Source organism: Rattus norvegicus, chromosome 13, assembly GCF_021556685.1.
Source record: "Rattus norvegicus strain SHRSP/BbbUtx chromosome 13, alternate assembly SHRSP_T2T, whole genome shotgun sequence".
NCBI lineage: Eukaryota > Metazoa > Chordata > Mammalia > Rodentia > Muridae > Rattus > Rattus norvegicus.
The window spans coordinates 72308245-72323477 of record NC_141546.1 but is presented as its reverse complement, the minus strand read 5'-3'; the positions used below and the strand labels follow the sequence as shown (position 1 = coordinate 72323477).

Genomic DNA, 15233 nt, shown 5'->3' with positions numbered 1-15233 from the left:
CAGGCGAAAGACCCTTGAGGGACAGAATTTTGCTGGCTTGGGGCCCCTGGAATGGGGAAAATATGCTGCTGCAACTATTTGAAAAATTCTAATGCTAAAATTATTAAAACAGTATTAAAATTAGCATCATTGGGTTGGAGAGATGGCTCAGCGATTAAGAGCAATGACTGCTCTTCCAGAGGTCCTGAGTTTAATTCCCAGCAACCTCATGGTGGCTCACAACCATCTGTAATGGGATCCAATACCCTCCTCCAATACCGGTCTGTCTGAAGACAGTGACAGTGCACTTGTGTGCATAAAATAAATAAGCAAGAAAATAAATGACATTAGCATCATTTCATTCACCTATTTTTTAAATGTTTGTTTATGTATTTATGTGCATGAGTGCTCGGTCTGCCTGACAGAAGAGGGTCTCAGATCCGTTATAAATGGTTGTGAGCCACCATGTGGTTCCTGGGAATTGAACTCAGGACCTCTAGAAGAGCAGCCAGTGCTCTTAACTTTAAAGTGAATAGCCAGAGAAGTTTTAATTTATCCATGCAGCCTGTATTGGTGGCTTTGTGCTGTACCTTTCTGCTGAACAGTGCTGGCACACACTGCGAACATCTTGCCATTGGGAGATCCCTGACTTTCATGATTACATCTTTAATGCCAAAAACAGAGCCCTTTAGGACCCAGCACCAGGGAAAGTGGTGGATTGCACAGTAAGCAATGCTCTCTGGAAGGGTTGTTAGGGAGTAGCTCACCGGAGATGTTCAGGAATCTAAGAGGAGGAAATGGGGTAGATACCAGAGGTCACAGGTCAGAGCCATGCACAATAGAAGAAAACACTTGCACCAAGTCTTAGAGTTAGAGGAAAAGCAAATTATTAGTAATTATTACAAAGCCACACACTGCCCTTGAAGACACACGGGGTTGTAAATAAGATCACCTCAGCCTCATCTTGTCTCTTAAGTAAGAATAATTTTATCAGTGTCAAGCAGTAGAGTATCGTGTGTATCATCTGGAGACAGAATGATCACAATCAGAACACAAGCTCCCAAGTCCACTTGCCATTTTTATATTGCACTTTTCCCTTCTGACTCCCTTGTCCTGCCTCTCCCCAGCCATTCTTCCCAATCCTGACGTTACTTTCCACACATCATGCCCGAATCACAGAACCTCAGAGGTGTGGTATCTTCCTGCTACCCCGATGTCTCCTACCTGCACTAATCTAGGTGCATCTCTCGTACTGGGAACTCTTTTTTTTTTTTTAAAGATTTATTCATTTATTATATATGAGTACACTGTAGCTGTCTTCAGATACACCAGAAGAGGGCATCGGATCTCTTTACAGATGATTGTGAGCCACCATGTGGTTGCTGGGATTTGAACTCAGGACGTCTGGAAGAGCAGTCAGTGCTCTTAACCGCTGAGCCATCTCTCCAGCCCACGTGCTGGGAACTCTTACTCATATTTCAACTCCACACCACCAACAGCTCTTCCCAAGTGAACCCCCTTTCCTGGTTCTTCTCTTGGTAGTTAAGTCTCAGCTCTGGTTCATAACTTAACACACAGCCAACCTCCAAGTTCTCATGAAGAAAAAGACCCTTGGGCATTTTTACTTTCTCCGTTAAGTTCCCTTTGCCTGATAGAAACCGAGAGCTCAACCAACCCAATAGATAAGGAGTGGAAAGTCCCAGAGTTAATTAGGAAACTTGAAAAGCTCTTCACTTTACTTGACATTCTCTTTATCTTGAGCATTACTCTCTCCTCTTCTCAAAATGTGAGCAGCAGTTCAAGTGTCCCATCTACATTGGATGCCAGAGATAGTTGGGGCAGGATGGGGTTATCATTTCCCCACATCTCTCTATCTAATAAATAAATAAATAAATAAATAAATAAGTTTATTTTATTTTTAAATCCTCTCTCTCGTGTGTGTGTGTATCTGTGTGTGTGTGTGTGTGTGTGTGTGTGTGTGTGTGTGTGTGTGTATCTGTGTCTGCCTGTACCTAGGTTACGTGTACATGTGTGTTACCCACAGAAGCCAGAAGGGGACATCCAATTGGATGGAACTGGAGTCATAATCTGTTGTGAGCTGCCAGATGTGGGTGCTGGGAACAAACCATAGGTCCTCTGGAAGAACAGCAAGCAGTCCTAATGGCTGATCTGCCCCACCCCCGCCCCACGTGTCTTCCGAGGCATGAGAAAACCTTTCCTGTAAGCCTTCAATATGTGTTTATATCTAATTGGCAAGGAGAAGGGAATCTGCATGATTGGCTTAGAGAAACTGTATTTAAAGAGTAATCCTCAGACCAACAGCATCACTTACACAATTGGAAATGCATAGTCTCTAACCCATTGCACACCTATGAAATCAGAAACCAGAAGTAGACTTCATCAGCTGGTGCTGTAAGATGACTTTGTTTTGAGCATTAGAAGTGAAGAAAGAGCCTAATGTAAATAAATAAAATAATAAAAAAAAAAGAAAAAAAATAAAAAAATAAAAAATAAATAAAATAATTAATAAAAATGGTGGGCCAGTCAGATCCTCTTTCTTATTTAAAGGTTCATTCTCCTGAAAAATGCAGTCAGGGATGACTCTTAAGGGAAAAGAGTCACAGTTCTTCCATAAAGCAGAAAGGGGTGATGGAGAGCATGTGCAGTTTAACAGAGAGACAAATTTGTCTCATAACCGGCATGTCAACTGTTTTCCCTTTTTGACTAGAAAGAGCTCTGGTGCTTCTCTATTGCGCATGCTCCATATCCAGTAACGTAAGAGGATATTTACAGGGGATATTTTTCAAACAATGTTTTGGATGCCCTTAGAAAAAGTTTGACTATCACCATGCACTACTCAAATAAAACACCAACCCTTAGCCATGCTCGCAAACTCTTTAAAAGAAGTTCTCATAAAGGGTTTCATAACATCCCCCAGGATGATTCTTTATGATAGATAGACGAATTATTGTTTTTAATTTTCATTTTACAGATGGGAAAACTGAAGCTTAAAGGGAGAAGAATCACACAGCTAGCAACTTCGCGTGCCAAAGCTCACCATGCAGAACTGGCTGAGAGCTTTCTGGAGCGTCTTCCATTAGATTCTGCTGGTGGAAGGAAATGGCCCCGGAAAAAAAAAAAAGTCTTCCACGGAGAAAACCATGAAGATTTCAGCAGCTTTATCTGCATAGCCTGGCCAACTGCAAGATTCTGGAATTCCAACTACAGTACAAGAGAAGTTGACGGTTAAAACGAATGGTAAAGATTTCCCCCACCACTGCTAATTGCATGGCAGAGGAATTTTGCATGCTGCTGCCCTAGAAAACGAGCATTTTCATACCTACTGTAGCTTTAATGAATGCCCTAAGATATAGTTGCAGATCTGCTACCTCGATCACATTGCATTGCCTAACTGCCCATTTTTCTCCAGAAAAATCCAAAAGAGTTTTTGTGGTTTTATTTTCTTGGGAGCAACAGGTATGAATTTTTTTTAAGTCTTAAAGGAAAAAAAAATACATATGGCATGTTGTCTGCTAAAGTAGATTTCAGCTGTGACTTTTCAGCTAGGGTGGATAAAAACCAAAGCAGATCTCAGTCCCCAGAAGACCACAGAGGGTCATTAGAGCAGAATAGCCCAAGGTACAGAGTTCTCCATCCCAGGTACCTGCTCTGTGCTGCCAGGGATGCTCTTCAGGCCCTGGAGCAGCGGCTCAAAATCTGCCAGGGGATGGACAGATTGCTTGGTGATTACAAGAACTTGCTGTTTTTCCCCCCAAGGACCAGCATTCAGATCCCAGCACTCATGGCAAACAGCTCACAAACACCTAGAACTCCACCTTCCAGGGGAATCCGGTGTCCTCTGAAGCACACCTGTGCCCACACACACCAACACACTGAAATAAAAACAGTTTTATAATTGCTCTGCTGAGAATCCTAAGAGGCTCCAATCACTATCACCGCCTGGGTCAACACTGTACGATCCTGAGTCCAGCAAGCAGTAAATGCTATTGGGTGGGAGGTGGCCAGGAGCGAATAAAGGGCAGATGTCAGTGGGGAGGCTCTGAATAAAGGGCAAAGGCAGCATAGTCCTCGTGCACTTTGCCCTAAACGTTTGCCCTAAACGTCCATATTCTCTAGTTCTAGCCTTCTTGTGGCCTAGTCCTTGCACATCTCCCAGGCCTGCTGCTGTCTTTGTCTGAAAGTTAAACATCTTCCTGTTTCCACCCAGGTGGAGGAAAGCACATTCCTCCCGCAGCCCTGCAGGAGCACTGATGTTCAAAGCCCCAGGCAGAGCTCCGCCTAAGCTGGCTTCATGAATGCTGTATTATTGCTCTGCTGAGCAGTTACCCCCATGCCAAGTAAGTCAGAACAAGTCTTCTAAGCCATGCTGATGGATGTTTGCAGGGAACCCGTGGGAGTTATTAATATTCATGTTCCTGTCACACTTTCCACAAGTAAAGGAAGGTTGTTTTCTGTAACACATCATTAGGTGAGGGAGACAAGTGACCTCCTAGGGTTTTGAGGCAAAACGGGTGGTCACTCCAGAACCAGAGGAGCTGAAAGAGGAACAGACAAGGTGAACCGGTCATAGGCGGTAAACTATCTCCTTCTGGAGATACACCAAAGATCCTTTTCATCACGTGTAGACATTTATAGTCCTCTGCAAAGAGAGGCCATGATGGGATCTGGGGCTGTTGACAGTCTTCCCTCTGAGAGGGACAGCGGGACATGCAGGCTGTGTCTGAGAACACAGCTTTGAGAGTACAGAGTAGGGACTTGGGGACTCTGAGCTGAGCCCCCCTGCTTGCCTGTATAACACAGAAGGGGTCTTCAGATTTGGGAACAAAATAGCAGGGAATCTAGTTAGAATGACTGTCATCAAGAAGACAAAAGCATAACGAATGCTGACAGTGATGCAGAGAATGGGGAACCTTGGTACACTAGCCATGGGAATGCAAATTAGTACAGCCATTATGGAAAACAGCACGGAGTTTCCTCAGACCGTTAAAAATGGGGCAACCATAGGATCTAGTAATCCCACTACTGGGAATATATCCAAAGGAAATGAACTCAGTATGTCAACAAAATATCTATACTCCCGTGCTAATTGAAGCAATATTGACAATACTCAAGCTATAGAATGTCTATCAACAGGTGGAGATAATGAAAACATAGTATGCATACTCAATGGAATACTATTCAGTCATTAAGAAAAATCCTGTCATATGTGGCTGCATGAATGATGGGTGGCACTGGGGGACATAGTGTTAAGAGAAGTAGGTCAGGCTCACAAAGTTGAGTGCTACATGATCTTGGCAGTGTGTAGAAAATAAACATATTGATCATATAAAAAGAGTATCAGAGGTCAGCAGCTAGGAAGGCCAAGAGAGAGAAGCAATAAAAAGAGAAAAGATAATAGTTATCAAATAGATCATGGTTGTTAGCAAAATTGTCAGATAGTAAAGAATTCTCCTGCCCACACCCCATAGCAGGATTCCATTAGCAATTTCCTGTGTATTCCAAAATAGCCAGAATAGAGGATTTTAAGTGTTCCCAACACAAAGGAAGGATAAATGTTTGAGGTGATAGAAATGCTGATTACGCTAATCATTACATTTGATCATTACACATTGTGCGCACGTACTCTCAGATTTCAGAATAGCACCTGTCTCAGGCCACGTGGCCACTGTGTGCTGAACGAATTAATAATCTAATGCTTCGAGGAAGAAATGGAATCTGTATTCCCCAAGGGTGGCAGCACACCTCAACAGATGAAGTTCAAAGCTCGTTCACAGGCACCAATTCTCAATTTTCACGACCAAGCGAGCTTTTACCTTCTGTTCATTTTATAGCTGAGGAAGTAGGCGCAGAGGAGCGACACGCCTACTTACAGTGCAGCATGAGAAGTGTTCTGCAGAGTGTGAAAGTGTGAACAAACACAGTAGATCTAGTAAGGTAAATAGTCTCGGGCCTTCTGAAGATTACCTTCCAGAGGTGTTAGGGGAAAGGAGGCTATGAAACAATAAACAAATTAAGAAATAAAAGATATTGTCGAGCTAGATTAAGAGATGGTGAGTGGGGACCTGGGCCTGTAGAGTAATAAGGAAAGGACGGCCTGAGAGAGACGCTTGCCTGAGAAGGGGCATTTGAGGCATGGAGGGTTGAGCTGGGTGACCACAAGGCTGTAAAAAAAAAAAGGGTCTGCCAGTGAGAGAGAGCAGGAAGTGTGAAGACTCACACGTTTTTACTGTACCCAACAGGCACTCACCTCACTGAAATGGAGAGTGTTTCCTTCATCCCAAGATCAGCTTATGAAATGGATTCTCCCACAAACTCAAACTACAACAAAGTAACAACAGTCCTTACTTATCTTGGATCTTGGCTTCCACGTGCTCAAAAAGGACACCCAAGATCTGTTTCTACACATACATCACTGACCTCTTTCCCTCTTACATACACCAGCAAGACAACATGAGTGAGAGCCTCGCCCTGCGCCTGTCGCGCTGGATGCAGCTATAGCAAGCGCGTGCGCTGTATTTGCAGTGTGCAGGAGGCATGACTACCCTGTCATTCTAATCTTGTCCCCTCGCCCTCCCAACTTTCCAAAGTCCTACAAAAGACAGAAGATGCTGGAAGGGACTAATGCCCTGTTACTACATGGGAAGAATGAGTAGTGAGGGCGAGGAAAGTTATAATTGATTATTAATGAATTCTTTCCACACCATGCTCAGAACGGTGTGACTTCGGCCTCCTGACTCTGCACAGTGCCCAGTGGAGGACCTGGCACATAGTAGCTACTCAATAAATGCTTGACAAGAGAAGAAATGGGAGCTAATGTCCAGTAGCATACGCCGAGGCTCAGCACAGGCACTCTCCTGGTCTCGTTTCCATGAACCCAGCTCTGCCTTTCAGCCAGGAGGAGCTGGGGACACCCACAGAGCCAGCTTGACAGAGTCCTGGCATCTCAGAAGGGAGACACAGCTCTCTCCTCCAGAGCGCACTCCCTCATGTCCCCCTCACCCCTGTGTCTGTCTGTGGGTGCAGCTGAGTGGCAGCCCGCAGAGGAAGTTGGGGTGATTTTACTGCAGGTTCGCTTCGTTGGCATTTACATCAATCACCCCTCTCTGTAATTTTAAACTCTAGCTCAGCAATCTCAGAGAGGACATAAATTATTAAACAAAAGAAAGCAACCCTGGCTTCAGATCAGATGGTAATAAGAATCACCTGGTGTGCTCAACGTCCCTTCGTGTGGCCCGTGTGGCAGCAGAAGGAGCTTAAGATTTGGCAACGCTGCTCAAGTTCTGGCTGGTGTTAACTGCGGAAGTGTCTGGAGCTCACAAGGATTATTGGAGACAATTGGGGCACTTCTCCCCATGCCTGAGGAAAGAGGAGGGTGGGAGAGAAAGGAGAAGTAAACCTTCACATCAAAACAAAGTAACTTGCACTGGCTGCACGTCTTCTATGTCCTATGTACGCTGTATCTGTGGGGCTATGCTACTGTCTGCATCACGAAGTAGGTGTCCCAGTCTGTTCTGCAGGTGAAGACATCGGGGCACAAAGACATTAAGTGGCTTACCTGAAAGCACACAATAAATGGAAGAGCTGGAACTGGAGCCTATCCCATGTCAGCTGTCCCCTCACCACAGGTGGCACCAGGCCCTGTGGGCAGCCATGAAGCCCGTCCTAAAGGATGAGCCCTGGCGTTAGCTTTGTTGTGCGATGCAAGCTTCAAATGACACTCTGGGCAAGGATGAGATCATGTACATTCTATAGCATGAGAATCATGTCCTTCCTGTGCAGAAGGGAAAGATGGCATGGTGACAGACAGCAAAAGTCATATGTCCCTAGAGCAGTGTTTTCTGCATGTCCTCTACTGTGGCTCTTGCAAAGCAGTCCCTTAAACATGTTCTTCTGTGAAAACCATGCAAGTTTAATGCCACATATAGTACATATGAGGTATATAGATATAGATATAGATAGATATTATGTGTGTGTGTGTGTGTGAGGGAGAGAGAGAGAGAGAGAGAGAGCGAGAGAGAGAGAGAGAGAGAGAGAGATATCATGCTTGGTGAACAAGTAATCCAAAACCAATTTCTGTTCCCCTTGGGAATCTACCCTCTAAGCAAGTCAGAGTTGCCATTCTGTGCTTTATTCAACAGGCTCTGGAAACAAGCCCCAGGCTGCATCATCTCCCACACATTCTCCCTCCCGCAATTGAAGAGGAAAGGCTCAGTGAAGTAGGGAGCTTCTGAAAGCTGAGAGAAAGATAAATAGAAGACGTTGTATCCACCAGGGTGAAGGATCCAACAGGAGCTGGGCCAGAACCCATTCGAATCCCCCAGAACCCTCATTTCCAGATAGGTGTCTGCAACACACACCAGAGGAGCACAGGACGCCCAGGAGGACTGGTCCAATGTGCCCATCCCCAGGAGCCTGTTAAGTCCATGCTTGTGTTAGACAGCTCCGGCGGATTGGGGCAAGTATTGGTGAAGGGGTGTCTTTGATCGCTTCTAACAGACCTGACCATTTTACAAAGAAGAAACGGACATGCAGAAGGAGATCACTTCACCAAGGTCATAATGACCTCATAGTGATAAAGGAACAAGAAGCCGAGCATCCTGGTACCCTTCCCAGGATGTTGCTCCAATTCAACTCTGGCATAGCTCAGCATAAGATGCTGATTGGCCCCAGAGAGAGCCAGGCAGAGATTTAATAGTGCAAATAAAGACCAATACACTGGATTCCACTCTGGAAGGCCACACCCAGTGATCTGACATATTATTTAGACAATACTCAAAGCAGCTTGTGTAGAGTCTCCAATAAATAAATAAATAAATCATAAATACATACATACATACAGTACCCAAGAAGCTTCAAGAAGACTTATCCCTCAAGCATCATTGAAAAATCCCACTTCTTCCAGAAAGCTTTCAACTCTCACTCCCACTCAATTCCAAATACATTCTCCTACCTCTCAAAATCTTCTGGCTTTATTGATTTTGTGGTACCATAAGGTTTGTCAGATAGTTGCTATTGAGTTCTCATTCAGAAATCAGGTCTCTTTGTTATGGTATTTTATGAGTTCATGCAGCTTAGAGATATATTGTGGAATTCCCCTCCAATACCTAGCACTGAGCCTTGTCCACAATACACACTTAGTAAATATTTGTTGAATGAATATTCTTATGCAAAATCCATCGTGGGAAATAGAAGATTATAGCTGATCCAACCAAACAGGGTTCAAAGAAGAGAAGGCTTTAGGCATAGATATTTCTTCTAATTCCAAAAGCAAATCTCCCTCTTGGAATTCAGAAAGAGATAAGGGTTGTTGACACTGGAATATGGGAGAGGACGTTGAATTAATCAGGTGTTAAACCAGAAATCATTGTTTGCTGAAGAGCCCTCAGCCTGAGCTGACTCAGCCTGCTGGGATGGAGTGACTTCCCTTCTCGGAGATGTTCCTCATAGGAATGAGGGGGTGGGGGCTGAAAACGTCCATTTAAAAGACACCACTAGAAAGATGTGTTCGGTATAACTGGTCTCAGGAAGGGTCAAGAAAAAAGCAAGAGGCTACATTGAAATGACCCTTGGCTGACAAAGCAAAACAGACACTCTAAGCAAGAAGAGCTGGGTGAGTTAGGAAGAAAATCCAGCCTCCAAGGAACCTAGGAAGAGGAGCTTCCTACCTTTTCTGGAAAGACCACACACTTGTAACTGATGAGAAGGCTCTTGGGCCTGGTAACCTTCCAACAACCCTCGTTGCCAACTGCTTGCCCTTTGGTTCCCAAGCCACCTGCCTAGCATGGCACGAGCCAGAAATTCCAGCTGTGCATCCCAGAACCGTGGAAGTCCACACTAGCCGGGTGACTTCAGAGCCTGGAGGACGAAGCCAGCTCCAATATTTCTTTTGGGAATCACGCCAAAAAGCAACTGACTAAATAACAAGCCCCACAACCAGCTCCAGTAAGACTTTCCCTCTCGATGCCAAGGGTCATCTCCACTGCCAGGGAACAGACTACAAAGCAGGAAGAACCGTTCAGACAAAAGAAGCTAAGAATGTTATTAAAGCTATACATTTCCTCCTTGGGAGTTTCAAACTTTCTTGGCTACACCGTCCTAAAGATGTCCTCAGGCACGGCTTCTCTCTGCCAGTCCGTAGCCCTCTCATGTTTGCCAAGTAGCTAGAGTTTACCCAACAATCTTATTCACCCAATACTATTCTGGGCATTTGCAAGACTGACTCATTGAATCAAAACAAAAATGAACATCCTTTAAGGTAAGTAATAGTATCACTTCTCTATTACAGATGAAGAGAATGAGGTCTAGGAGATGAAGTCACCCAAGACCACATGGCTATGGGGGGATTCAAGCTTATCCACAACTCCTGGATTTTTGTTTTGTTTTGTTTTTCCTTTCTCTGTTGCTGCCACTGATGCAGAACAATCCCTCAGTCTTTACAATAGGGAGCTATGCGAGTTCCTAAGGATTTATACAATTCACACGTGCTTTGTGAAAGTCGGAGAAGGGGGAAGGGACAAAGGGACATGTGGTCTGGAGGAGGGAGTCAGGACCCACTGTATTTCTCTCCGGGGAGGAGATACCTATGGAACAAAGACTGAGAAAGTCCTCAGCCGCAGAACGCAGTACAGTGTTCAGTACAGTGAAAGAGTAGCTAAGCACCCATGCCCCCTTGAGAGGCTCTCTTCTTGCTTGATCACCGTGCCTGATTTTATTTCCAGATTATGTTCCTTACATCTGGATAGCATGGTAAATGAAGCCTTTGGCTTCCTGCTAAGCCCTATATTCAGAGTCTAAGAAGGAGGACATGACCCATCCAATGGTCCCCTAGACTGGCTGGCTCACTGTTGCATTCATTTGCCCTTGAACCAGAGATCAGTAGCTAGGTGCAGCCCTCAGAGACAGGGTCCAAAGAAGCTGCATTTCAGTCTTTGGAACCCAAAGTGCTGTGGCTCGTGCATAGTGAAACCAACTCACTTAGACTATGGGGCACAAGGGAGGGGGGTGTCCAGCACCCTGTGGTAAGAAAGAGTATGCTCATGTCTGGCCTTGCCCGTGTGTATTCCTGCATCCAAACAACGAGTGTGAACTGTGGCTGGGGGGGGATCTAGTTTCTAGCACCCTGGGCATATCTATGCCCATTTTTCTTAGGGATACAAAAACCAATGAGATATGGTCCTGTTTTGGCAGTCCAGGAGAGATAGGCATTCACAGTAGTCAGGAAGAAGGTAGACTGTGCTCTGAAGACAGGGAGACCTCGTGATAGCTTACAACTAAAATAAATCAGAAAAGGTGGAGGGAGGGAAAATAATATGTGCATATATATGTGTGTGTGTGTGTGTGTGTGTGTGTGTGTGTGTGTGTGTGTGTGTGTGTGTGTGAAAGTAATGAAGACCAGTGTTTCTTATACTAAAATAATTGTTTTTAATCAGAAAAGGTTTGGCATGCCTTGGAGGAGGGGCAGAACCCTAACTGCACAGGAAGGAAACACATCACAAGAAGCATCACAAGCAGAGATGCGGAAGATGTTGTGATTAAAGTGTGAGTGTGGGAGAGGCCTCCTGAGAGGTGAAGTGGAAAGCAGCCCAAACCTTTCATGTATGGAATGGCTTAGCCTTGTCTCTCAACAGATAAGTGAGCATTCGGGTTACAAACACTTGCTTCCGAAGGCTTTCCCTTCTCTTCCCTTGAATCCTAGACTAGTAAACCCAATCATATGGGTTTGCCATAACTCGACTTGTTATCTACACACACACACACACACACACACACACACGCACACACGCATGCACGCACAAACACACACACACATACACACACACACACATCTGCGGCCTGATCCGTCCAAGCCAAGTGGATGTGTCTTGATTTTTCTCACATGTGTCTTGCTCACCTTTTGCTGCTCCAGCCAGTCACCTGTCAATCATGTTTGACTTCCTTCATTCTCGCACGTCTCACAGTCATGAGCAAATTCAAACAGCTGTAATATAAAAATACATCCAGAATTCAGCCACTTAGCACCACTATTTCCACGGCAACCTCATATACTGTATGATCTTTTACATGCTGGATCATTCAGAGATCTTTATCTCAAAGTACAGTCCAACCCAGAAGTCACCGTGACCTTGAAAATTGTAAGCCTGGACACTCTTCTACAGAAAGCCTCTAAATAGTTTCCCTCTCATTGGGAGTAAAAGCCAGACTCCTTCCCTTGACCTGAGCTCTGCATTCTCCTTTGCTGCCTGCCACCTCTGCATCACCACCAGCATGCTGGCCTCTTTGCTGTCACCCACACACCAAGAACATTCCACCTCCAAACACTACACTTGTGGTTGTCTTGGCCAGGTTTGTTTCTCTCCATGTGCCCACATGGCTTGCCTGTAGCTCTCCTCAGGTCTGTACTCACTTCCTGGTCACCAATCTACATCTGACTTCCCTTTAAAGAACAGCAACCCTGTGCTTCTGATCATTTTACTTTCTGATTTATTATGCCTTATTTCTTTGCATGATCACATAGCCACTTTCATCAGACTACCATTCTGTGACAGTGAAGACTCAGTCTGTTTTACTCATAGATGACTCCTGATGGCAGGAGCAGTAGCAAGTATGGAGTACACAGTGTGCTTTTTTATTTTTATTATTATCATCATCACCATCATTCAATGTCTAGCTTAAGTAGATGAGCTGCTCAAGTCAGCACTCCCCACCAAAGACCACCAAAGAGGTGCTTATTAAAACGGTCCAAGACAACACTGATAGGGTCCAGAGCAAGGTCAGATCCTAAACAAACACACTCTTGTGTTATAAGAAGCATAAGCTTAGAATGACAGGTGATGTCTTCAAGTCACAGAGGCCCCAGATTAAAGGGAGCAGAGCTTTAACGGAGCTCTATCTTCATAGCAAGCACAGACACAAAGGCTGTAAGGATGGTTGGTTCAATAATCCAACAATGACATCAAGGGCCAGGTTTCTTTTCCGTCTTTCCAATTCACATGTAAAGCTAGCTTCACAAAGATCATAGAGCAGATTTCTCCTCATGTACCCTTGGCAGAGCTGGATCCCAGGCCCATTTCTAGTCAGTAGTTGGCAAGAGGAATACAACCAGAGCTTAGGTACCTAAACAGAATTGTTTAATTTGGGTTTGGGGGGAATTTTGTTTTGTTTTGTTTTGTTTTGCTTTTTCAAGGAAAAGGGGGGAAGTGGTGCTCTTGTCTATTGTGAGAGGCTGAGTAAAAGTCCTGAAAGGTGTGGCTAGATAAAAGAGCACGTACTGCTCTTCCACAAGACCAGAGTTCAGTTCCTGACATCCACATCAGGTAGTTCACAATCTCCTGTAACTCAAACTCCACGGGGGTCCACAAAGATCTGATGTCCCCTGCCTCTGTGGACAGACACATACATATACAAATAATTAAAGTAATAAACTTGCCATGGTAGCCCACTCCTTTAATTTAGGAGGCAGAAACAGGTAGATCTCTGTGAGTTCAAGGCCAGCCTGGTCTACATAGACAATTCAGGCCAACCAGGGCTACACAGTGAGACCCTGTCTCAGATAGATAGATAGATAGATAGATAGATAGATAGATAGATAGATAGATAGATAGATAGATAGATAGATAGACAGACAGAGTGATATTTTTTAATCCTGAGATGTTCAACTCTTAATTCCTGGAACTTACAAAGGCGATCTTAGATGGCAAACATGAATCAACAGAAATTTCTAAATTAATGACAGTGGACTTGGATGTAATTGGTAGAAAGCTTGTCTAGAATGCACACAGCCCTGGGCTTGATCTCAGTACCACATGAAACCTTGCACAGTGGCACAGGCCTGTCATCCCAGCTCTTGGGAGGTAGAAGCAGGAAAATCAGAAGCTCAAGGTAATCGTGAGCTTCACAGCAACTTTGACTCAACTGGGCTACATGAAACCTTGCCTCAAAATAATGAATTAGTTGATTAATTAGTTAATTAAAATAATTTAGAATTATGATGTGGCTTATAAAGGAAGGATGAAGGGAGAATTGATAGAGAGGAAGACAACATGGTGGGAAGCAGTGCTGGTGAACAAGACAGGGTGCAAATTCTCCTGAGGTCTCTAGCAAGACCCTCCCCACCAATGCCTTGATCTCAGCTCCTCATGAATGGGACTGTGAGATAACAAATGTGTGCTTCATGACAAACACAGAGGCAGATGCTCACAGCCAATGATTGAACCGAGAACAGGGTCCCCATTGGAGGAGTTAGAGAAAGGATTGAAGAAGCTGAAGGGGTTTGCAACCCCATATGAACAACAATACCAACCAGCCAGAGCTCCCAAGGACTAAACCACCAATCAAAGAGCACACATGGACAGACCCATGGCTCCAGCTGCATACGTAGCAGAGGATGGCCTTGTTGTGCACCAATGAGAGGAGAAGCCCTTGGTCCTGCTAAGGCTCAATCCCCAGACGGCAATGTCAGGGTGGGGAGGCTGGAAGGCATGGGTGGATGGGTGAGAGAGCACCTTCACAGAAGAAGGGGGGGTGGGGTGGGATAGGGGGTTTATGGACAGGAAACCGGAAAGGGGGATAATATTTGAAATGTAAATAAAAATATCCCCCCCCAAAAAAAAACCAAATGTGTGCTTAGAAGTTACAAAGTTTATGCTCACTTGTTCCCACAGTGAATGGAAACTAATACAGCTATGATGCCTCACACACACAGCCAAAGAAAGCCCTGCGGTCCCCTGTACCCCCTTACTCTGAGGGTTCCAACAAGCAAAGCGGGGGCGGGAATGACTTTTCAAAAATCGGCACATGTATGTATGAAATTATCAAACCGTTTTTAAAGTCCTTGAGTCCCCACCCAACCAGAAATGCTTGGTTTCTCCCACAGCACAGCATCAGGGGACAAGGCCAGGACGTTCTACTCTACTCCATGGGTCATCTTTGTAACAGCTGCTTCAGGAAATACTATTATCAGCCCCGATATACAGAAATCATCTTGGTTTCTCTCCTTTTTAAAAAAGAGCATTAACTTTCTTTCTTTCTTTCTTTCTTTCCTCCAATGGGAGGAGGAGAAAGATAAAACTTCATGCCCTGGAGTCAAAATAATTACCTTCAGGACTTTAAGACCGCATCCCCGCTGCTTACTCTGGTCTGATCAAAGCCAGTCATGAATTAAGAATAAACCATAGCCCTCTATTCACTACTTCTTTAAATAATCTTTCTGCCTCTCTTCTTGGAGGAAGAAAAAT

At 44.6% G+C, this 15233-nt stretch overlaps 1 long non-coding RNA gene across 1 annotated transcript in view; it reads right to left on the bottom strand.

Moving 5' to 3' along the window:
* The window catches only part of LOC120096293 (uncharacterized), a 160366-nt gene extending 159603 nt beyond the window's left edge, over window positions 1–763 (bottom strand). The window contains exon 1 of the long non-coding RNA XR_015635566.1: window positions 570–763. This is a non-coding gene — a long non-coding RNA (uncharacterized LOC120096293). The remainder of the gene's footprint in view (window positions 1–569) is intronic.
* Window positions 764–15233: the final 14470 nt, after the last annotated feature.